General features: G+C 38.0%; 2 protein-coding genes across 2 annotated transcripts in view; one reads left to right on the forward strand and one right to left on the reverse strand.

Moving 5' to 3' along the window:
* Positions 1–25,085, reverse strand: part of LOC145256472 (neo-calmodulin-like) — a 94,278-nt gene extending 69,193 nt beyond the window's left edge. Inside the window, exon 1 of the mRNA XM_080115409.1 lies at positions 24,917–25,085. The gene's annotated coding sequence lies outside the window, so the exon portion shown is untranslated. The remainder of the gene's footprint in view (positions 1–24,916) is intronic.
* Positions 1–26,570, forward strand: part of LOC145256471 (uncharacterized) — a 132,787-nt gene that overhangs the window by 15,121 nt on the left and 91,096 nt on the right. The window lies entirely within an intron of this gene.

The raw sequence follows: 26,570 nt of genomic DNA on the forward strand, positions 1-26,570 counted from the left end.
CTTTGTTGTTTTTGTTTAGAAAAAACAGTTGCATTTTATTAATTCACTAACTGGATACCTAGCATTGCCCGGTTGTACAATACACTTAAACATGATATTTTAATTTATGCACATTGCATATGTATTATAGAATCAATCCTCTGTTGATTATTATATGCTAGCCTGGGTGCCCGGCATTGCCTGAGTGTTTGGAGGGGCAAAAATCAAAACAAAGCCAAGTAATAACCTTGTGTAGATATTATAAAAAAAAGAAAAAGTTTGGGGGAGGGAAGTACGCTCGAACCCGAATATTTGAGGCGAAAGTGAAAAAAAGCGTGATGACTTAACTAAAAAGTGAATCAGGTAAAACATCAATCCCGCAGTCAAGTTTGTTTTGGTTTTGTTTCACCAAGATGTTGGGTTGAAAAAAAAAAAAAAAAAAAAATGGGGGTGTCCAAATGAAAGCAATTGTCTGATATGACCGTTTCCACCACATTAATCAAAAGCTGATTGCTTTCCGGACGTTTCAGCGCGAAAGCCGAGAACACGCACCGTTTCAATTTAGTTTCACTTTATTTATACTAAAAAAAAACGAACAAACAGCCGACACAGCAAAATAGCGCGATTTTTATAAAAGACGATGTAAATAAATCTAGATGCGACGCACATTTGCAAATCCTAGATATTATGATTTAGACGGTATATAAAAATTCTAAGAAATAATAATCCCCGATGGGAAGCAAAAAAAAAAAAAAAGCCTTTGCTAGACACACCTAAAATGTGTGCACACATTTTAGGTGTAGAAGAAAAATAAAGTTTTGGTAGGTAGGTAGGCTCAAACCCAAATCCTTGACGGTAAAGCAAAAAATAAAGCCTGACAACTTACCACGACGCTAAGAAGACAGAGATGTGATAATGGTTGAAATAAAACGATTAAGATGTTAACAGAGAGGTGCATAAATTTAATGAGGTCAGACATCACACCATAGGGGAATGAAATCCTGCACTTAACTTTGGCTGCGAGGCAGTTTTTTTGGTTTTGTTTCCCCAACTGAATAGCAATTGTCTGATATGACAGTTTACCACATTGATCAAAGCTGATTGCTTTCTGGATGTCCCCAGCGGGGAAGCCGAGGAACTGCCTTCGCTCCATCAGTTTCACTTTATTTATACTACAAAGCCGAACAAACACGCAACAGAACGGAGTAGCGCAATTTTTATAAAAGTCGATCGAAACAAATCTAGACACGATGTCCCTTCGCAAATTGTAGATATTATGATCTATTGCGTATATAAACAGTTCTAAGAAATAGTAAACCCCGGAGAACCCCCCCCCCCAAGCCTTGTAGGTATAGACTGCTTTATACCCTTCAAAAGATTTCAGCAAAAACCCAGCAGCCAGTCGTGGTTTTCTCCAGAATGTGCTGCTGCCACTGTGCACTAAATCACTATTTCGATTGGTTCCAATGTAATAAATGTACCAAGACTAAAGCTGCCTTCAAGACCGCCAGCAACCACTGTAAAAGAGTAATAAAGAACGCAAGAGAGTTGTATACTCAGTCTGTCAAGTTCAACGTAGCTGAATTGATTCTCACCAATTTTAGCAAATAACAAACAGGGTTCTGAAAAGAAGTGCGTGTTCTATCTCAACCATCATCAATGGACTTGAGTTAATCTCGTCAGTATTGGATAAAGCAAAACTATTTGCCAAAACCTTTGCAGCTAATTCTACCCTATGCAATCAGGTCCGTCTCCTGTGTCTGAAAATATGCTATGCGACATACAAATATTTGTGCGTAATGCTGGCAAGCTAATGAAAAACTTTGATTACAGTAAAGCAACTGGCCTTAACGGCATCTATTATAGTGTTCAAAAAGCTTCAACCAGAACTAGCTCCCATACTTACAACGCTGTTTAAGTATTGTCTTAATGAGAATTGCTTCCCGATACCTTTTGCCTTTTATGTATAGAGAGATTACAAAAAATAATTTATCCGGTGGCTAATACGCAAAAAAAAATAAAATAAATAAAATAATAAATAATGTCGTTTCTGAATTTTTGAGATGAGGATTGGTTATTCGTATTATTTGGATTCATCGGACTACTGTTCTCATCTTGAGTGTCATTTTCACAATGTTTTGGTCGATGCAACCTCCGACCTTCTTTAGGTGTATCTTGTCGAACTTGGGAATATTTCTGTCGGACTCATGGCGCAGTGGTTAGAGTACTTGGAAAACCCAATGTAAAAACTGATATTCTCCTGAAGGTTCAATCCTCAGTGTGGGCGAACAGAAAATTCAATTGCGAATTACTAACTTGGTCAAGATCAAAGTGTAGTATCTGTTCCGACAGATACTTCAAGCAAAGACCATATGTGGGGGGAAACCCCACATATAAGACCTTGGTCAATGTAGGGGCAACCCTTCATACCAATTGTCACTATCCAGCTCCCCTACTCCCGGGGGAGCTGGTTCCTATTTCCCCTTCACTCCTGACTTTAAAAATCGGCCTTGTGCCTAATTTGCTCAGTGGGGGAGCAAATAAATACCTCAAAGTGTAGTATCTGTTCTTCAGATGCTGCACTTCCATTTCTTGTTCTCTTTCGGTGGAGGATCAGTCCTTCACGATTGAGACAATTTTTTATTTTTGTACCTTTTCTCCACGTTAAAAAACGACCCTGGTGTCTAACTCTGTCCCGTGGGGAGGCATAGTAAATAGGTACTTAGGGTCTCTATCCAGTCATGGCTGACGGAACAAGAGCACCTCTGGCTGGCTTGGAATAGGATTGAAACCAGAGGCTTATTTGGCCAAAACGTGGTGAAACGATAACTATGGAAGCCGGTAATTGATGCAGTTAGGAGATTTGGTGTTCCTATCCGTCGCGGTTAACCACCTGACAAAGGACAGAGGAATAGTTGGCTGAAACGTTGTGAAACAACTAATAAAAGATGAGGATAACAGTCTGCAATAAATAAATGGATAAATAATACAAAATTACTCAATATTCTACCAAACTCCTTTGCTAATTTTGAGTCTAAACACTTGAAATTTTAGATGTAGGTTACCTGGACATGAGTCAAACTTTTTAATATATATATATATATATATATATATATATATTCAAGCACGTCTGATTGAACATATATACTGAACTATATATAACAGTACATACACACACACATATGCACATAACGTTATGAACAGTACATAGGGCCCGAGCAAAGTCAGGCTGGTAGTTGGTAAAAAGAACCTATATTTTCAAACTAATAAAATATGCCCACATTTGTATAAATAAAAAATATTAGCCACGTAGGCAGGCTCGAACCTGAAACGTGAAAGATGGAAAAAAAGTAATTGGCAAGCACTTTTGAGATCATAACCCTGAAAGATAATGTTTACAAACATAAAGGGGATTGTGACTTGCAAAAAATGGTGCCATGAAAAGTGACCCTTGCAAGAAATGGTCCAGCTGACACCACCGAATTAATTTTTTTTTTCTAATTCTCAGATATCATGCATGCAAGGGATCACTCTTTCATATGGCTGACAAAAATTTTTAGCAGATATACGAACACACAAACCGATGTTTGAGACTTACATAATAGAAGATAAGACAACAGGGGAAATAATTCTAAACCTGTTTCTAAAAAAAAAAAAAATCGATGTCGGTAATAATGATTCAAAATAAATTAAATATATTATCAATATAAATCAACTTTATAGGCTTATTGCAAAACTTTGTTCAAATTACAGCATTTCATCAAAAAAGTACTTCACTGCAAAATAATTTTTTATATATTTACAAAAGTAAAACAAAAATTCAACTGTCTATTGCTGAAATTAGCAGCATTTTATGAACTACAGACATTTAAACAACGACAACAGATAATGTCCCCTTTCTGAGTTTGACAGATTGACTTTCAAATGACTTTGAACAGTGCAGAGCTGTGCTTAGAGTTGTTTAATTCCCTGTAAGAATAAGTCAAGAATTGCACAATCTTCTGGATGAGTATAAAATCTTCAACAAAGTTTTTTTTAGTCTTGTAGGATTCAGGAACAAATATGGTTGCTGGTGTCAGAGAATGTGATTTAGAATAACTATCATACATTGAAACTCGGGCTGTAATGACAACCATTACATCAAACAAAAATACAATTTCTCACTTAAATCGCTTTCTATTGTTACAAGAAAAGGGGTTCCCTTTCATCTAGCAATTAATGATATAGATATAGATATAAAATTTTCAATGATTTTTTAAAAAGTGCAACAGAATGTAATTACATAAAATAAATCCAAGGTAATTTTTGGATTCAATTTAAATTAAATTTTATACCTTACTTTGTAAAATTTATAAACGTGCACTTTGAAGATAAATAAATTTCAAATTGAATCTTGTACCTTTATTTTTAAAGCCTATAGTAAAAACATTTTGTTTAACAATTTTCATGCCTTGGATGAAATGCTTTTCTAACTTGTATACAATGTGGTCTAAATTCTTGTGTAAGCAATATGGCCTGAAGAGGTCTATAGTTACTGAACTTCTTATTTGTCCCTCAGTCCTCATTTTTTAATGAGTGATTTTTCTGACACAGGGAGAAGAAAAAGCTGTTTTCTAGATTGGCAATATTTTGCGCGAACAGTTGGCAGAGATGGCGGAAATTTTCTGTTTCTATGTCTATCCTTGTAGCCATATCACTAGTAAGGGTGCTGGAGGTAAACGTTTTGTCTGGGCTGACGTTATCCGCCTGATAGTCAGGGACCCGAACCTTGGATTAACCACCAAGGAGGCTGTCCTATCAGCAGGTGCAAAGTACTGGAGTTGCTGTATTGCCATTTGGTGAATGGATTCTGGACCATGCAGTAGCTTCTGGTGGAGCCTCTTGATGCCATACTAGTGGGTAATTGTTACGGCTTTACCTTATCATTAGCTACAAAAAAAAAAAAAAATTCTTCGTTTCTTTTTCTCTCTTAGTTTCCCCTCTCTGTCCTGCTCTAAGTAAATCTGACGACCTAGTCAACAAATTTCAAAAATTCATCATGACAAGTTTCAAGAAAAAATACACGATTAAACCCGGTTCTCCAACTTTCAACGTAGACTCCTACTACCATGTCTCCTTCTCCAACATCAGGGGTCTACGTTCTAACCTTCCAGAGGTTGAAACCCAATTACAGGAGACTAAACCAGACCTTTTATTTTTAAGTGAAACTGGCATTGGACAGGCTATTTCCCTAGAAGAGTTCGCAATTAAAGGATACTCTAACTTAACTTCTAAATCTGACCCCCAAGATCGCCATGGGCATGGAATTTGTGCCTATATTAGGGATAACTTTCCATGTGGTAGGGACATCTCCCGGAAGATCCTAACTTACCCTATATGTGCTTCCGGGTTGCTTTAGCTCACACTACGGCATTTATATTTACTCTCTATCGCCCCCATAACAGCGGAGTTACTATATTTCAAAGCATATCTAAGAAAATTGACCAAGTCTTATCTGCTTATCCTTCAGCTAACATTCACGTATGTGGTGACTTATATGTTCACAACGTCGAATGGTTGACCCACTCTAACAAGACCGATGATGAGGGAAGGTTCTGTCATCATTTCTCCATTGCCTATGACCTCACTCAGATTGTTCAGGAACCCACCCGTGTGCCCGACAATGATGGCCAGTATGCGAGCCTACTAGACCTTTTTCTCACAACTTGCCCTGAACTATGTTCAGTTTCTGTTCTGTCGCCTCTTGGCTCTTCCGACCACTCTGTTGTATCAATTAAGATAAAAATGAAATGTAATAAGTCCCCAGACGTACCTCTCCATCGTACAGTATATCGATACACTAAGGCTGACTGGGATAGCTTCCGTACATTTATATCTGATCTACCTCTGCATTCCATGTTTAAAAAGGATGTGTCCTCTATAGTATTAGACCTGACGGAATGGTTAATTGTAGGTATTGACCGTTTCATACCCTCGAAAAAGTTTCAGCAAAAACCTAACAGCCAGCCATGGTTCTCTCCAGAATGTGCTGCTGCCATTGCACACAGAAATCACTTTTTCCACTGTTTCCAACGTAATAGATGTATGAAAACAAAAGCCACTTTCAGGACTGCCAGCAACCATTGTAAGAAAGTAATAAAGAATGCAAGAGAGTTGTATGCTCTATCTGTTAAGTCCAAAGTAGCTGAGCAGCGGCTTGGTTCCCACCAGTTTTGGCAAATAGCAAACAGAATTCTGAACAGAAGCGTGTGCTCCATCCCAACTATTATCAATGGACCTGAGGTAATCTCGTCAGCATCAGACAAAGCCAAACTCTTTGTCAAGAACTTCGCAGCTAATTCTACCCTTTGCGATCAAGGCTGCCAACCCCCAATATTTCCTCCTGTATCAGAAAACACGCTATGTGATATACGTATATCTGTACGTGATGTTGCCAAGCTAATCAAAAACCTTGATTCCAGTAAAGCAACTGGCCCTGACGGTATTCCAATTATAGTACTCAAAAAACTTCAACCTGAACTAGCGCCCATACTTACAAAACTGTTTAAACGTTGTCTTAAGGAGAATAGTTTCCCATCTCCCTGGAAAATTTCATCAGTATGCCCTGTATTTAAGAATTCAGGTGATCGCTCATCCCCCTCTCAGTACAGGCCAATAAGTCTCCTGTGCGTCATGAGTAAGTTGCTGGAATCTGTATTAAATACAGAAGTAATCAACCATCTCAACAAAAATAACCTTCTTAGTGACACTCAATATGGTTTCCGTTCTGCTAGATCTACAGCAGATGTCCTTACAGTTATATCGCATAGGATTAGCAAATCTCTCGACGGAGGCAACCTTTCTAGGGCAATTGCTCTTGACATATCTAAGGCCTTTGATAGGGTATGGCATAAAGGTTTACTTCATAAGATCTCTAGCTATGGTATAGCTGGAAATGTCTTCTCAATTATTAAATCATTTCTTTCTGATAGGTTCATAAGAGTAGTAGTTGAGGGGCAAAAATCAGAAGCCCACAGTATTAATGCCGGTGTCCCTCAGGGGTCCATCCTGGGCCCAACTCTTTTCCTGATCTACATTAATGATCTTCCAAATCACATTCTTACATCATTAGTAGACATTTATGCTGACGACACTACCATTTATGGTAGCACATCTAAGACAGTAAACGACCAAGTTCTCTCCAATTCTCTCTCCTCTGATCTTGAGCATGTAGTACAATGGGGTAAAGAATGGCTGGTTACTTTTAATGCATCTAAAACCAAGCTTCTCTCTTTACATCATCAACATTCTGATCCACATCTGACATCAATTGAAATGAATGGCTCTCGTCTTCAGGAGGCCTCAAGTTTTGACAAACTTCTTGGCTTGACCATTACTCCTGATCTTAAATGGAACACGTACATCAAATCTGTTGCCAAGGCCGCTGGAAAAATGGTGGGATCTTTCTATCGATCCGGTAGATATCTCACTGCTGATGCTATTCTCTATCTATATAAGAGCCAGGTACGTCCAAGGATGGAATACTGTTGCCACATCTGGGCAGGAGCTGCTAGAAAGGACTTGGCCTGCCTTGATAGAGTTCAAAATAGACTTCGTAGCCTCGTAGGAGATGTCCTTTTCTCTTCCTTACAACCTTATCGATTTTCCGTATAATCTTTTTTATATTGAAATCAAAAATATTAACAAAAGTTCCATAGTTGGTCTGCAGTTTACCTTCTTGCTGGCTATCTTTCTCTTGCTTGATCTCAACATTTTGAACCGAGAGAGAGACTTAGCTGTCGTACAAAGCTAAGACTCTGTAACATCATCTTTGTATAGATACTCCTTCAGGCATTTGGGCTCATGGATTTTAAATGTCTGAGGGAGTGGCACTCGTCTGACAAGACATTGCAATCGTCATCTATATATATATATATATATATATATATATTACATATACATGACAACATAATCATGTTGACACACTGGTACCCATCAGATCACCAAAGTAAAGCAACGTTAAGCCTGGTTAGTACTAAATGGGTGACCATTTGGGAATTCCAGGTGCTGTCTGTGCTCTCCGCTTATCTCAGCATTGTTTCCAGTAAGTCCTGGGCCTCTCTTTGCCACTGGACCCAAGCAGCGCCGATTCAAGAGAAATGTGGTTGGAGATTGCACAACATTTGCCTCACAATTATATGCGCAGATACCCTTACAAGAAAACAGTTTAGTCTTGGTAGTATCCATTTTTGTCCCCATTCAGGCGGGAGGTTATTTTCTAAAGATTTAGCCACTGACTTGCATACGCATGTTCAATTTTCTCAAGTCAAGAATAGAGCGGTATCAGCAGCAAATATACCAAACTTTGATGCAATTCCATCAGAGGTCGTTAATCCAAGATTAGAAATAAGGATCCGATTACTCCTACTGCACACCTGCATTTATGTGATGTTTAGACGTATGATCAAAAACCTGGATGTTTTTTTTTTATTCAAAGAAGAATCGGATTATATTAAATATCCATCTAGTAATACTGTACAAATTAATTTTCCCCGAGAAGACTTTCATGCCAGACCTTATCAAAGGCCTAAGATTTATCGAGCGTTATTGCTTTAACTTTACCTGCCTTATCCAGTGCATCGTACATGCGTTCAGAGATGACCCTTAGGATGTAAAACAGACTTGTCTTAATCAATACTTTGGCCAAAAAGAAGATGGACCATTGCTAGATTGATTAACAATTCATATCCACTGTCTGTTGAGACTGAATGGGGGGGGGGATATATATAGATATATAAGTGTTAATTAGAAAAATCAGAGCTTTTTGGGGTATTGGAATCGGTATCAGAAAAATTTGAGCCTATTTTCCGATGCCAAAACCGATTCCTTAAACTATTTATTTATTTTTTATTTGATTTTGGTTTAAGAAACATCTTCCACTGCTTGTAGTAATAATAAAATAATAAATATTTATTGATTTAAACTTCCAGTAAGACTAAAGTGTCTACATCCCTCTGCCTTTTCTACAAGTATTTTAGCGGTGAATGCTCTGACGAACTGCAATCACTTGTGCCCCCACGACGTGAGCACCCTCGACAAACCCGACAGGCTGCTAAATCCCACCCCCACACTGTAGAGATCCCTAGATGTAAAAGAGCTTTTCACTCCAATAGTTTCTTCCCCAGAACCGCTAGACTCTGGAATTCCATTCCAGGTCCCTGCTTCCCCAACAGTACTGATGTTCAGAAGTTCAAGTGTAACATGAACCGACATCTTGCTGCCCAAATCCCTACATAGTACCCCAGCAGTTGTTGCCCCTGATAGTAGCCCCCTACACCAAAGTGGCAATTTGCCTTGTTTGGGGTGAAAATGTAATAAAAAAAAAATAAATAAATAAAAAAAAATCCCCCCCCACACAAATAAGTTTTTACGTTTGAGAAAATATATGCACTTTTAAGATGTGTTTTTACGGTAATAGGGACAAAATAACAATTTTATGGTTAAATATTTAGAGAGTTATAAAAAATTGGAATCGGTAATTGTATTGGAATCGGGAATTTAGTATGGAATCAGTAATTGTATCGGAACCGGGAAAAATATTGGAATCGTTCTATCACTAATATATATATATATATATATATATATATATATATATATGTATGTATGTATGTATGTGTCATCCACATGCAGTACTGTTTCGCTGTATCATCAGTGTGGCTAGACAGGCAACTGCCTCAAGCCAGGATTGAAACAACAGTCAAGGGTTTTCACCATTACACTATTCGGCTGCTGCTGTGCAGGTAGTGAGTTAACAATGTTTATATATCGATGATGTGAAAGTCAAATTCTAATAATTTCCAAGTCGGACATGAGAATTTCTGAAGATGAAAAACAGAATTGTTTTGAATCACATACTTTCCCGCCTTCTTTGCTTTGATTAATACGAAATGTCACAAAGGAAGACCCAGTCAGCACGTCCACAGAAATAGTTTTTTTTTTTTTTTTAGAATTTTCGAGAAATGTGCAAAAAAGAAGAAAAAAATACAAAACAAACAGAACAGAAGTTTGTTTTGAGAAAACAAGGAAACAACAATAAAGTCATTATTCAAAAACAAACAAAAACAAAAAAGAAACGCCCACTCCTCACACATTCGCATGATTGGATACCCCAATTTAAAAAAAACAAAAAAACATGAAACAGTTTTCTATATAAATAAAACACTAGATGTGTGTGCGTGTGAAAATATTTAACTGATAAACTCTTAAACAACTGGTCCAGTGGAGGTACTTACATACTCCATCATGTCTCTCTGTGTAGTAGCCGTCCCCCAAACTTGATACCAGATGATTTCTATTTCTGTGTGGCTGGTTGGTTGGTTGTTTTTGTTTTACGGCATAGCAATCCTTTTCGGGTTATTTAATGCCGAATCCAAAGATTTGGAAGAAAAAATTTTTTTAATAGAATATATTTGTTGTTTTCACGTCGGTTTCTATTTAACCCATAGTTGGGACCCTAACTAGTACTACCACTCCGGGTCAGAGTGGACCTGGGAGCAATGGTAATTAAAGGGTGGCTCCACACTCCCCAAAGCCCGCAAGCTGGGGCCTCACCACTGGATATAGTTTAAGGTCATATCCAGGACCCCCATTGAGGGACTTTTACCCTCAGCAGGGGGGCAGTCGGCATATTCTAATGCCCCACCGACAGGGCCTTCTGTGTGGCAGAACCTGCATCTGTTGTCATTAGTGGGACCTGCCATCTTCTTGAATGCATTGGTCATCAATCCCTGATCTTGAGCAGTCATTATAACCCGATTGTGGTGGAGGGTTCCCCTCTTGAGCCAGTCCAAGGAACCTTCTTTGTCTAAGTATTCCTGGGAGAGTTCCCCCAGAAAATACATTGCTCGCTGTTGTTGGTCCCACATAAGATGTGTGTGTGTGTGTGTGTGTGTAAATATTAAATTGATAAATCCTTAAACTACTGGTCACACAACACTGAAATTAACAGGAAATAGTAATCATATACCAACTATGGTTTATAACGAGGAAAATCTTTGTTTGTATGGATGATTGAATTTCACAAAAAGGAAAAAACCCAAACAATAACATAAACGTTTGGTGCATTTTAGGTCAGGATTGGTTTGGTTGTTTTTGCTTTACAGCATATCAACCCTTTTCAGGTTATTTAATGCCGAATCCAAAGATTTTTAAGAAAATTTTTTTAATATATTTGTTGTTTTCAAGTCGGTTTCTATTTAACCCATAGTTGGGACCCTAACAGGTACTACCACTCCAGGTCAGAGTGGACCTGGGAGCAATGGTAATTAAAGGGTGGCTCCACACTCCCTAAAGCCCGCAAGCTGGGGCTTCACCACTGGATATAGTTTAAGGTCATATCCAGGACCTTATCTCAGGAAGCCAATATCTTTAGACAGCCTGATGTTTTCCACAAGGGTACTTCATCCTTGTCAAAGACTATTTGACCAAGATGGGCATCAAGACAGTTCCTCACCCTCCCTATAGTCTAGACCTTGCTCCCTGTGACTTTTGGTTATTCCTTTAAGCTCAAGGAATGCCTTAAAGGCTGTCGTTATGAGACAACTGAGGAGATGAAAGAGGCTGTGATGAGGGTCATTGACACGCTAACACAGGAGAACTTCCATGGAACCTTCCAAAAGTTGTTGGAACTGTACAACAAGTGCATTGCAGCCGGAGGAGATTACTTCGAAGGGGACTAGAGTTTCATGTGTGTACTATCAAAAGTGCCCATACGAAAAATATCTGGAGACTTATTGAAGACACCTCATAATTCTATGCTAATTATTATTAAAAATAATGAACCTATATTATCAGAACAATACATATTATTAAATTGTATATATACTAGGAGGCTGTCTGGTATTTCCCAGTCGTAAAATACACTTAAACATGATATTTTAATTTATGCAAATTGCATATTTATTATCATAGAGCCAATGTTCTATTGATTATTATATTGTACCCAATATATAGTAGTGATTTCAAAAGTTAAAAAAAAAATGATTCTAGTGTTATCAGCTAGAATAAAAACCAAGACATTTAGCGGACCAGCCTTAGACATTACCGTTTTAACTGTCGTCAGATGGATAAGAAAAAATTAAAATTTAATCAATTTTAACGTATAAATGTATATTTGCACATTTGGTTATTCCCTAAGCTCAAGGAAAATCTTAGAGGCTGTCGTTATGAGACAATTGAGAATGTGAAAGAGGCTGTGACGAGTGTCATCGACACTCTAACACAAGATGGCCATCCAGAAGTTGTTGGAATGGTACAAGTGCATTGCAGCCGGAGGAGATTACTTCGAAGGGGACTAGAGTTTCATGTGTGTACTATCAATGTTTTTTTATTCGTCTTCTCCCTTGCCATGTTTTAAAGTTGGAGAAAGAAAAGTCTGTTTGTAAAGAGCCGCGCGTTGTATCTGAGGAGTTGTATTTTAAAATGTTGGAACACTGCGTAGGTAATGCGAGAATAAGATCAACAGTGTAAGTTCCATGTAAAAACGTTCATTTAATTTGAATAAAATAAAATATGCATCAAATGTGCTTGAAACCAAATCACCGTTCTAATACAACGCGCGGCTCTTTACAAACAGACTTTCTTTCTCCAACTTTACAATATAGCAAGGATTGGTTGGTTGGTTGGTTGTTTTTGTTTTACGGTATATCAACCCTTTTCGGATTATTTAATGCCGAATCCAAAGATTTGGAAGAAAAAATTTTTTTAATAGAATATATTTGTTGTTTTCACGTCAGTTTCTATTTAACCCATAGTTGGGACCCTAACAGGTACTACCACTCCGGATTAGAGTGGACCTGGGAGCAATGGTAATTAAAGGGTGGCTCCACACTCCCCAAAGCCAACAAGCTGGGGCCTCACCACTGGATATAGTTTAAGGTCATATCCAGGACCCCCATTGAGGGACTTTTACCCTCTGCAGGGGGGCAGTCGGCATATTCTAATGCCCCACCGACAGGGCCACATAGCAAGGAAGAAGAAAAACAAAAAAAGAAAGAAAACAACATACTGAGGATGGAGTATAGTTCCGAAATATATTAATCTTATAAATTTCAAACAAGTAAAATATTTGTTTATTTCCTAATAATAATAATAATAAATAATTTGGTTTCAAGCGCATTTGATGCATATTTTATTTCATTCAAATTAAATAACGTTTCTATATGAACTCTCATCCTGGACATATATATATATATATATATATGCATACAACTTGAGTTCCTTCAGCTATAATCGAAACCGAAACCAAAACTTATGAAGAATTCTTGGTAAAATTATTTATCACAAGAACAATTAAACGACCCGGATGTAAGCGTGACACAGAAAATAACACACACGCTATCGTATTAATATATAGATTACATTTAAGCATATTTTATGACCGGGCAACACCATAAACCACCCCCCTCACTAGTCGTACAATAAATGACTTCAACTACAAACATAACTTCTCTCATATTGCCATGTGATCTCTGAAATCTAACTTCAGCTTTATGCGGTAGAACAGAGTATGGGACAACCTTTAACAAAAACCACTCGTCTACCTACAACCACTATATCAACAATTTTCCCCACTCTCTATCTGTGCCGAAAACTAAACAAAAAAATTCCATAAACAAGGCTTCTTTTCATAGGACTGCCCACCTGTGGAACTCTGTACTGCGGGGCTGCTTTCCAATTGACTACAACATGGCCATGTTCAAGTCCAATGTAAACAAGTTCTTGTTGAGCTGTCCCTCTTAAATAATAAAATTCTACCCAAACTTCCACCGCTATCACCCGACACTCATTAGCCCTTATCCTCAAGTAGCATTCAGGCCTTGATAAGCAGTGACTCCCTTGTAAAAAAAAAAAAAGAAAAAAAAAAAGAATTTTACTTTTGTTTTCCTCAAACAATGCATCACTGAAACATAATATAGTGATAGGGACGAGAGTTATAAGGTTGCTAACCGAGGTGGGGAGTTGGGTGGCAAGACATTTGTTCACATTATATTTACATTTCCGCATGTTGGTATTGTCAAAGAAAAAAAAGGGAGAGAATTCCAAAAGCAAATGGTCTGAGGAAAAAGGACTATCAGAATAAAAAGAATCATAAAGAAGGGGTGTGATTTTGTTGCTAGTCCAGTAGGTCAGGTGTATTTACGAGGGGTATTCCAAAAGTAATGGCTCCTATTTTTTATTCCGCCTGAATGCAGATACTGACTGTGTGAAACTCTCAGAAAGCAACCTCGGTCATGGATATGCATCAAAAGCAGAGATGTGTCATTGAATTCTTGTCAAAAATCCATTGAGATTGGTGGGGACTATGTAGAAAAATAAAGGTTGCTTGTTTTAATAGTACCAAATCTGTCTTTGTAGGTCTTCAACTTTTTAAGTTAAAAAAAAAAAAAAATAGGAGGCTTTACTTTTGAAATGACCCTCGTATGACAAAGCACACACTGGATGCCCATGATGCAATTATGGAGTAAAATGAAACATGCAGAGTCCTCCAGGCAACACCTAAGCTTCAGCTACTCTCCCATCGACAAAATGTTGTATCCCTCTGCCTGTTTTATAATATTTTAATGGTATGTGTTCCAACGAACTACAAGCCCTTGTGCCCCCTTGACGTAAATACTCCTAACAAACACCACAAGCAGCAAAATCCCACCTCTACACAGTAGAGATCCCCAGATATCAGAGGGCCTTACTCTAACAGCTTCCCCAGAACTGAATTCCCTTCAGAGTTCCTGCTTCCCCAACTGTACTGATATGCAGAAGTTCAAGTGTAATGTAAACAGACATCTTGCTGCTCAACTCCCTACATAGTATTCCTGAAATCATGTCCCAGATAGTAGCCCCCATCAAAGTGGCACTGTGCCTTTTTTGGGTGAAAATGTAATTAAAAAAAAAAATCTCTCAAAACAAAGCAAGAAGCCACTTGATGTAAGGAGCTATAAAACACAAAATACCCAAGTCAAAAATCTAGCCAATGATGAATGTGATATAGATAGCTTCCAACCCAGAAAACAGCAGTTCTTCCTCCTTTGTCAGAAGCATCACTCATGGAATGCAAGGACTAAACGATAAAATAAGACGAGTGAGAGTTTTGAGATTGCTGAAAGTAGACTCATAAACTGTATATGGCATAATCATGTTGATACACTGAAGATAAGCAATGTCGAGCCTGGTTAGTAAAGAATGAGAGACCATTCGGGGATTCCAGGTGCTGAAATTGAAACGCACCTTTGTACACCACTGTCTGGCCCTAAACTGAAAGGAGCACATTAGTGTTCGGAAATATTTTGTACACAATTTATTGATTGCTGATTCAGCATTATGTGGGGTGCTGGTACATCAATCGGTGAACTGCCTCCCTACTTTATGGCACGGATGTTCTGTCTGTCTGGGTCGGATGCTGAGGAAGAAGAGTTGAAAGAATTGGAAGAATTAGTTTCAGAAATTGATAGAACTAAAGTCAGCATCCATAAAAAAAAAAAAAAAAAAAAAAAAATTTGGTTTCTCGTGTATTTTGGCCTGTCTTTCTACTCGAAGTACTCTGAATTTGGAAGCATTCTTTCTTTTTTTTTAGAACTGCACACCTGTGGGACTAACCCTAACCCTAACCTGTGGGACTCTCGCTTGTTTCCCTGCTTTCCAGCTGCCCACAATAAGGTCGTCTTCAAGTTCAACATAAACAAATTTTTGATGAGCTGTCCCCTTAAGTAATCCAATTTACCAAATTTCCATTACTAACAATTACCACGATATTGTCACATTGACTACCATGCACTCATTAACCCTTATCCTCGAGTGGCCTCCAGGCCTTGATAAGTGGTGACTCCTTTGTATATAAGTGGTGACTCCTTTGTATATATATATAAAAAAAAAAAAAGCATGCTCTAATTCTGTCAGCTATGACTAAGTAATTTGAAAATGCAAGCATGTTCTTCGTATGATCTACGCTAAGGATTGAAATTGACTAAGAAATCCATTCTAAGTTAGGTCAGCCTGACATGACAGGTATAAAAGCTTTTTTTTTTCTAAATAATGTTCTGGTTGAAGGATTTCTAGATTAATAAACATTCGATATGATAGGCGGAATGGTTCCAGGAATTTAGGGATGATGAGTACAAAAGAAAAAAAAAATATTCTTAAGCTAGCATAAATACAAGCCAAGCATGCGGGGGGGGGGGGGGGTCCGCCTCCATGACTAACGTTTGTGAAAAAAAAAAAAAAATCCAAGTTGTGGTTATTGAGAAAATTATGAATGGACGAACGGGAGTGATTTACTAGGTCCAATCCCTCCTTTGTCGAGGGGTGGGGTGGGGTGAGGAGCACCAAAAAGTTATATATACTTAAAAAATAATAATGTAAGTTTATCTATATATATATAAAAAAGGCAAAATGTGTGTTAGTGTGTGTGTGTGTATTTTTTGTGTATGTCTGGTAAAGGCTTTTTTTAGGGGCTCGGTGGGGGTCACTCATTCTTAAAACTTTTTATATGCTCCCTAGATTATAATATCTACGATTTACGAAGGGAGGTCACGTCTATCTTTTATTTGAACAACTTTTACATGCTATTTTCGCGGTATTTCTCATTCTCCACGGGTTTGTTCAGCTTTTCCGCATATAAGGGAAACTGAATCCATTCGCAAGAGAGTCTCCTTGGCATTCGTGTAGGGAGGTCCAGAAAAGCAATCAGCTTTGATCAAGGCAGGGAAAACCCGTCATATCAGACAATTGCTATTCATTTGGACACTCCCCTTTTCATGGGGAGCTGGTTTTCCCCAACATCTTTGGGGAAAACTGGCTTGCAGCCAAAGTTAAGTTTCCCCTATCATCGTGATGTTTGACCTCATTCAATTCACGCACCTGTCACTTAACTTTTTAATCGTTAAATTAGAACGCTTTTCACTTCCTGTCCTGTCATGGCCGAGTGGTAAGACGTCAGGTTTTTTTCACACTTTCTTTTTCACCTCAGCGTCAAAGGTTTGGGTTCGAGCCTACCTTTTTTCTTTCTTTTACATAGACATCACCACTTATCAAGGCCTTGAGGCCACTCGAGGATAAGGGTTAAAGAGTGTACAGTAGTCAATTGGACAATATAGTAATCGTAAGTAATGGAAATTTGGTACATTTGTTAACTTATATGGAACAGCTCATCAAAAACTTGTTTACATTAGACTTGAAGACAACCATATTGTAATCAGCTGGAAAGCAGGAAAACAGAAGATAATTCCATAGGCGTGCAGTTCTAATAAAGAAGCTTTGTTCATGGAATCTACGTTTAGGTTTAGGTACAGATAAAGAGTGGGGGAAATTATTGATAGTGATTTCTGCTAGACGGGTGTTTCTTGAGAAAGTTTGGCGAGGGGGGGGACCATAGATTGGAGCTCAGCCGAGCACGTGCGATGAAAATAACGATAAAGCAGAGACAAACTCGCAACATTTCTTCTGTGAGAAAGATGTTGCAGGGAAGAGACTTACCTACTTACCAAAACTTTTTTTTTCTTTTACACCGACAAACACACGGGCAACGCCAGGCACCCACGCTAGTCTATATACATAAAAGGCAAAATGTGTATGCACATTTTTTGTATGTCCAGCAAAGGCTTTTTTCAGGGGTTCTCCGTGGGGTTACTATTTCTTGCAATTTTTCATGTACTGTGTAGATTGTAATATCTACGATTTGCGAACGCGCATCACGTCTAGATTGATTTACATTGATTTTTACAAAATTCTTGCTATTTCGGCTCCTCTCGTGTGTGTTCGGCTTTTTTGTATAAAAGCGAAACTAATCTGAAGCGAAGACAATTTTCCCGGCCCTCGTCCAGAAAGCAATAAAGCTTGGATCAATGCGGGGGGAAACCCCTTATATCAGACAATTGCTATTCATTTGGATACTCACCTTTTTATGGAGAACTGGCCGGGTAGTATCTGTTCTGTAATTGGTCCTTGGTCAATGTAGGGGAAACCTTTCATACAGAGACAATTACTATTTCTTTGGATACTGCCAGGACCCCCCCCCCCACACACACACACACATTGTGTCTAATTTGCTTTCATGGGGAAGCAAATAAATAAAATGCACAATTTTTCTTTCAGCTTCCTTTTCTAATCCCGTAATATTTTCCCTTTCTTTTCTTCCCCTCTTAGCAAACAACCTCCTCTCTTCTTTTTAATTCATTTTTAACTTTAATTTCTAGTCCTTAATCTTTAACTATAATTCTTAACTACAATCTATATTTCTCCTCCACCCCTCTTTCTCTCTTTTCCTTTCCTTTTCTTCCCTCTCACTCCTCTCCTATCTATCCAGCACTTCAAATCCTGGTTTTTAATGCTCATTTGTAATTTTTAAGAATCTTTTATTTTGACTTGAATTGTCTGAAGAGATCGGCAGGATAATATTATTGTCCTGTCAATTGAAACGACTTGTAATGATTTAAGCAAAATAACCCCGAGGTTGAAATAATAAAAACATATTTTCCTGATTCCATACAAAATTCCCGATTCCAATACAATTACCGGTTCCGATTCTTCATAAATCAGTAAATATTTAACTATACCATTGTTATTTTTTCTCTGATCATCGTAAAAAAATATGTTAAATATGCACATATTTTTCTAAATGTAAAAAATACATTTGTGGGGGATGATCTGTGGATTTAGTTCTACTGGTAATTACAATAAATATTTATTATTTAATCATTATTTCTAGCAGTAGAAGATTTTGCTTTAAGTCAATTAAACAAAGTCAATTAAAAGAATCATTTTGGCATCAGGAAATACGCACACATTTTTTTGATTCCGATGCCACTAAATGTTTCAATTTTTCCGATTCCTGATTCCAATTAATCATCCCAACACTAATATATATATCTTCAGGCTTGAGATATTCAAAAGTAGAAACTAATGAACTCAACAAGATTGTTAGATAGTGCTCGATAACAAGAGCCAAATAGCAACCAAATGTAACTGTTTACCTTTGAATAATAAAATATATATTTTCCCCTGAAAGCTTTGGCCTTGATGGAGGGGAGACTAAAACTTGCTGCTATGGTTTCAAATGATCTGAAATAACAGCAAAGGGAGACTTGATTCCAAATATTTCTTTTGGAAAGTATGAAGAAGGGTACGATTATGAATATCTCCAGTCTCAAATAATCTTTATACACTGTGAAATTTACTTTATGTATGAAAAACAAAGAGGGGAGATATAACATATAAGAAATATTTGGAATAAAGTCTCCCCTTGCTGTTATTTCAGATCATTTGACACCATAGCAGCAAGTTGTAGTCTCCCCTCCATCAAGGCTAGAGGTTTTGGGGAAATATCAGATATTTTGTAATTCATATGCAAAACTAGGAAAACAAATGACTGATTGAAGCATTTCATGGCTGTAAAAAAGTTCCAAAAATAGGTTCTGGATGATGGATGATCCCCTTAATGTGCGACCTTAAGGGCAAATGTCACATAGCCTACTACACAATTCACTACACAAAATCAGGTCATTAACTTTCCAATGAGCCTTCATTTTCTAAATTCTGATCAATAGTCGCCGATATTTGGAACTTATAAAATAGCCAAAAAAAGTGGTATATCTAATATCTATATATAGTAGCATTTCAGCCTGGCGTTGCCCGGGTTTTTGGAGGTGTATGTTGAGAAAAAAAAAAAAAAAAAAAAAAGCAAAGAAAATAAAGCGGTCAATTTTTTAAACTTTGACCCCTATTATGACCCCTTAACATTTACTGTTTTGAGCTCAAATCAAGTTATTAAGTTAGATCCATGTCCAAGTAACCTATATATAAAATTTCAAGTGTTTATACCCAAAATTGTCGGAGGAGTTTGGTAGAGTTCTCAAAGGTCAAATCGTTGAACTTTGACCTCTTAACAGCCAAATTTCTGTCCGAAAACCGATCACAAAGATTTTCCCAAATCTCAGTACCCTGCATATCAAATTTTGAGTCTGTAGACTTAAAATTGACAGAGTTATTGCGTAGGGAATTATACACACACAGACAGACACACACGTTCACATAGACACACTCATAGGTAAACTCAATATTGAAATGCTCATATCTTTGGTTCTATGAGACAAAACTACATGCAAATTTGCAGGCTCTTTGAAGCTTATAATACTATCCTATGGTTAAAATTTTATGACAATTGGTAAAAACGAGCGTATATTTTCAAACCAATAAAATATGCCCAAATTTGCCTACATTTTTATATAAAGTGTCCTGGCAAGTCCACTTCAGTTTTGCTGCTTTGGGATTAATTTTGATCAAGATTATCTCCCCCTTGCTTTTTTTTCATTCTTTTTGCTTGGTTGTCTCCCCACTAATGTGTATGTATGTATGTATGTATGTATACAGATTATAGAGAGACAAAGATTATATACAAGGTGTCTTAAATAAGTTTCCAGACTGCTTTTGGACCATCCTGCATGAATCAAACATCAGTTTTTGAGTGGCATAAGAAATTCAAGGAAGGCAACGCTCTGAACCCCATCTGGCATCGATTGAAATGAATGGCTCTCGTCTAGGGGAGGCCCCATGTTTTGATAAGCTTCTGGGTTTGACCTTTACTCCTGATCTGAAATGGAACACATACATCAAGTCTGTGGCCAAGGTCGCTGGGAAAATGGTGGGATCCTTCTACCGCTCCAGAAAATATCTCACTAATGATGCAATTCTCTATCTGTATAAAAGTCAAGTACGTCCAAGGATGGAGTACTGCTGCCACATCTGGGCAGGAGCTGCTAAAAACAGTCTATCCTGCCTTGACAGAGTACAAAATAGACTTTGTGTCTTCGTTGCGAGCCTGTCTCTGTTTTATCGTTATTTCCATGGCAAGTGCTCGTCTGAGCTCCATCTCTGGTCCCCCCCCCCCGCCAATCTTTCACGAAAAACACCCGACTAGCTGAAACCACTGTCAATAATTTTCCCCACTCTTTATCCGTGCCTAAATCAAAACAGATTCCATGAACAAAGCTTCTTTCTTAGAACTGCACGGCTGTGGAACTCTCTGCCGCTTGCCTGTCCCCCCCACCCCGAATTCAACTTGGATGTCTTCAAGTCAAACACAAACAAATTCCTGATGAACCGCCACCTTAAGTAATGACACCTTATCAAATCCCCAATACTAACTATTACTACGATACTATCCCATTGATTACTGTACACGCAATAACTCTTATCGCCGAGTGGCTCCTGGGCCTTGATAAGTGGTGACCCCCATGTAAAAAAAAAAAAAAAAAAAAAAAAAAAAAAGGCAGGGCATCTGTGAGGGATGATGAGAGGCGTGGGAGGAGTAAGGAAGTCAGAATACCAGAGATGATTGTCCAAATAAAGAATTTCATGGATAAGGACAGTCGTATCCATAGAGATAATAAGTGCACAGTTGGATGTCAGTGTGGGAACTGTACACACAATTATTTGCGAGGAACTCCATCCTTGTCACAGACTATTTGATCAAGATGGGCATCAAGACTGTTTCTCACTTGCTGTGTTGTTCCAACAACTTCTGGAAGGCACCATAGAAGTCCTCTTGTGTGAGCGTGTCAATGACCCTCGTCATAGCCTCTTATCTCCTTACTTATCCCATGATGAAAGCCTCTACGATTTTCCTTGCTCCCTGTGACTTTTCGTTATTCCCTAAGCTCAAGGAAAACATTAAAGGCTGTCATCATGAAACAATTGAGGGGATGAAAGAGGCTGTGATGAGGGTCACTGATATGCTCACACAAGAGGACTTCCATAGGACCTTCCAGAAGTTTTTTTTTTTTTCTTACAAAGGAGTCACCGCTTATCAAAGCCCAGAGGCCACTCGAGGATAAGGGTTAATAAGTGTACAGTGATCAATGGGGCAGTGCAATGTCATAGCAATTGTTAGCAGGGCAAATTTGATTACTCAAGCGGAACAGCTCATCAAGAACTTGTTTACGTTGGACTTGAAGATGACCAAATTATAGTCAGCCGGAAAGCAGGCAAATGGAAGAGAGTTCCACAGGTGTGCAGTTCTAAGAAAGAAGCTTTGTTCATGGAATCTATGTTTAGGTTTAGGTATAGACAAAGAATGGGGGAAATTATTGATAGTGGTTTCAGCTAGACGAGTGTTTTTTGTGAAAGTTAGAACGGGGGAGGACTATAGATTGAAGCTCAGACGAGCACTTGCCAGTTGTTGGAACGGTAGAAGTGCATTGCAGCTGGAGGAGATTACTTCAAAGGGGACTAGAGTTCCGTGCATGTACTATCAATAAAAGTGCTCATACGAAAATAGTCTGGAAACTTATTGAAGGCACCTCGTATAAATTCGATACATAGAGTAACAAAGGTGATTAACCGCAACAGGATAGGAATGACGAGTCTTGTAACTATATTCTCAGTAATTACTGCCTTCCATAGTTGTAATCTCACCACTTTATTAGCCAACTAATCCTCTGGACTGCTTGGGTAGGATTGAAACCGCTATCTTCAAACAATGCTCACCTGGAAACGTAGAGACTTTATTTAACCCTAATTTAATGTAGGGGTGAGATTGTTGTTGTTATGGACCCATGGCTAAACGGTTACAAGCGTTCGTTAAAAGTTAGTAATAGAATAGTCTTCTGTAGGTTTAAGGTTACATACTTCCTAACTAAGAATAACATGATAATTAAAATATCTATCTGATCATGGCTGACGGAACAAGAATAAGCTATTTTCGTAGATTAAATAAAGAGTCAAGTTCGAAATTTTGGGTAAATTATTACTTGGTTTCCACCATAACATTTTCTTTTAAAATGACGACCAGCCCAACTCAAGAGGTTTTCGGGTATACTGAAAACGAATATCGCATTAAAAATTTCCCACAAATAAGTAGTTTTCCAGATATTAAGTAATGTAATTCCTTATGTGATAAGTAATGGCTAATGTTGTACGTGCATAAAAAATGTGCTTGCGCGTACAACAATGGCCACTACTTATCACACAAGGAATTACATTACTTAATATCCGGAAAACTACTTATCTGTGGGAAATTTAAAATGCGATATTCGTTTTCAGCATATCTGAAAACCTCTTGAGTTGGGCTGGATGCTCCAAGATGGGCCCGGTAAAAAAGATTGCGAAATGATCATGACAAACTCAGAAAGGAACCAATAACACCCGTATTCCGCCGAGACCCCCCCATCCGCAATGTACCTCATTATCAAGCCCAAACTCGGTATGGTGCAGGTGCGTCGGCAACCAACTGGTAACAAATGAAATGCTCACCAAAGCACTGCTAGCACCCTACCGTGTCACGTAACATAAGCACAATGTAAGAAGTTATAAGGCAGACAGGGAACATCGCAGAACATGAACGACGTTGGCATCCCTCAGAACATACGGAATAAAGAGGGGTGCACCAACGACCAACTAACCTACTAACCTCTCAATCTCAACTGGCCCAAGGCACGTTCAATTATATATTCAAGGGTCAGTGCCTCCACCACTCCTACTCCTCCCAGTACATATAAGCTAATAATCACCCCTCATACATGCAGAATGGCAGAATCGAAGACGCCTTAGGGTAGAACCGATCCTCTCGTCCCCCCCTCCCCTCACCCTCTTGGCATTGGTGCTTCACTTATTTTTTCAACATATGGTAAGAATGGCTTTCTAAATAATAACGTTATTTCAGCACTGTAACAAAAGTGCACAAGTAGAAAAAAAAGTCATCTGAAGAAGGCTGAAGATTACATCGGCCGAAATTTCGCCAATATAACAACCAAAATGAGACTAGTAGTCCGTATAATCCAAACAAATCGTTCTTTTGTTTTAATCGCAAATTAAATAAATATTACTACTTATGCTATCGTGTTGAAATAATAACGTTATTTAGAAGGCCATTCTTAACATGAGGAGAGGGTTTTGTGACTATTCTGTATTTTCACCTAGCAATAAAAAAAAAAAAAAAAAGAAAGCGGCTCGAACGAGACCCCAACTCTTTATAATTTTTGGTGCTAATGCACTTACTGATCCGCGCTATTTTTTTAAATCGTATTTCCATGTTTAATTAAAGTTTTATGATATGTTTTTTTTTTTTTTTAATTCAATTGTAAGGTTAAAGCACAGGTACAAAAACCATCCCCTCCCCATGTTAAGAATGGCTTTTTAAATAATAACGTTATTATTTGAGCCAGCACGGATCAATAAGTGCACTGCATAGTACCTAATTTTTACAGTATGTAGTATAGTTTTCGAGGTCGTGGGTGTTTATTCCGAAAGCCGTTCTTAACATGGGGAGGTTGAGGGTGTTTATATTACGCTGGGTTAGGTCGTAAAAAAAAACAAAAACAAAAACACATCAACTGCAGAATAATACTGGTTAAAATTATAGCGGGGTGATTCTGGTTCAAATCTGTCAAAAAAGCTATCGTAAAACTTGAATTAAATTTGAAAATACGATTTTTAAAAAATAGCACGGTAACATAAGTGCATAAGCACCTAAATATTAAATACATAAATGTATTTAAAGTATTTGCACTTCTGCAGTTTACGGACCTTGCTGAAATAATGTTATTTCTTTAGAAACCCATTACTAACATGAGGAGGCATGGCTTTGTTAACTATACTATACTTTCAACTTTCACCTAACAATTAGATAAACAAAAGGTACCGTAAAATATGAATATAACTTGAAAACCTTATTTTTATTTATTTTTTTTTTTTTAATAGAAAGGTCCGTACACTGCAGAAGTACAAAAAATATTTATTTACCTCGTAGAATAACTGTTAAATGAATTTAAGACAACAAACGACTTTTTCTTCTACCTGGCCGCGCGTCGCGCGAATAACAAACGATTAAATAGATTAGCTTTTTCGTCAGGTGCTTCTTGTGTTTTGTGCGGATTAAATAACAGGATACATAATTAAATGATTTATTACTTACCGTTAAAGGCTTTCAGAAAAGGAAACAAAGCGTGAAATCGTAACACAGGTCGCAATCAATATTAGTAAGATATGTATATTTATTTATTTACAGTTTTATAGATTGTTTTCGTTAGGTTTAAACAGGAAACCAAGCCGACTCGGAAGTTATCTGGTTTTAGCAATGAGAGTTATCGCCCTTGCGGACCACTGTTCGTTTCCTCTTTTTAAACTTTTTGGACAGACCATTTTAATACGAATCAGTCCGACAGTAAATGTTGTTGTCGGGCTGAGGAATGACTCTGTTCAGTTCTAGCAGGTCCATCCTCCCAGGCTTTACCATCTCCCTTAGAAGAGGTTAATTTATTACTAACCGCCTAAGGCGCTCTTACCAGGGTATGCCGAACAGACTGTTCAGAGATAATGATTGAAGTCCGTCGTTTTTACTCAAGCTCCAATACCAACAAAGTATGGACCATTTTTTAAATACCCTGTTGCCTGTTGCCTGAGGTTAGGGCTGAAATGTTCTGTGTAGTCCTAGGAGGTCCACCCTTCCAGGCTGTTGTCTCTTGACTTTTGGAGGTGGGGTAAGTACATTGCTTGCTGCCTGAGGCGCACCTATTAAAGAATACAGACGGGACTGCCTAAGCAATTTTTAAATGGTCTGAGTGCTCCTCTTTTAGGGGTGCTGACTTTACTTACCAACTTTCTTGACCTTGTGTCACATCTGCCTGCAATGGGAATGAAGTAAATACTGATTGTTTAGGCATATTTGATAGGCCGTAGTGCATTTCACTTAATGCTCTTGCGTTTTAAAACTTTGCCTGACCTTGTGCCTTACCTCTTACATAGGAGGCAAATAAATACACTAATATCCTTAAGCTGCACCACCCAGACTAAGGTCTGTCCTCCGTTTTTACTTTTTAGTCGTAGACTCTCCTCAAGATGTTTGCTCCCCACTCTTATTTTAGCCTTCGTCTCTCCAGATTAAATTTATCTTTGAAGGATACCATCCACTCCTAACTTTCGGCATCAATTTAAATAAACTGGAAAATAAGGAGGTTGCTTTGTTTTGTTTTTTTTGTTTTTGTTTTTTTTGTCACACTTTTTACATACACACACTGTACTTACCCTTTTCTCACCATGAGGGGATGTGACGTAAGGTCGGAAGGAGAGATGAATGAGCCAATAGGAGGAGCGCTCTGGCCTTGCAAAAACAAGTCTGAGCACCTCCATCGATATACCACGGTAAGGGCATCTCAGACAACAAGCCGATAAATTTGCTCCACCCGAAAGCCGGAAGGCAAGGTTTAGAAAGGGGGAACCTCCTAGGGCTACCCAGAACATTTGCTTCAGTCCGACAGCTAAAAGGCCATTGAAATAACCCAGTCTCTGTTTGACTAATTGTTGTGGTCGAAACTTCAACTAGCGTGCTACATACACACACATACATACACACATACACTATATATACATACACACATACACACACTATATATGCATACACACACATGCATACACACATATACTATATATACATACACACATACACTATATATACATACACACATATGCACACATACATACCCACATACACTATATATACATACATACACACATACATACATACACTATATTTATATATATACATACATACACTATATATACATACACAC

This window comes from Euprymna scolopes, chromosome 32, assembly GCF_053919585.1.
Source record: "Euprymna scolopes isolate OS-2025 chromosome 32, ASM5391958v1, whole genome shotgun sequence".
Classification (NCBI taxonomy): domain Eukaryota; kingdom Metazoa; phylum Mollusca; class Cephalopoda; order Sepiida; family Sepiolidae; genus Euprymna; species Euprymna scolopes.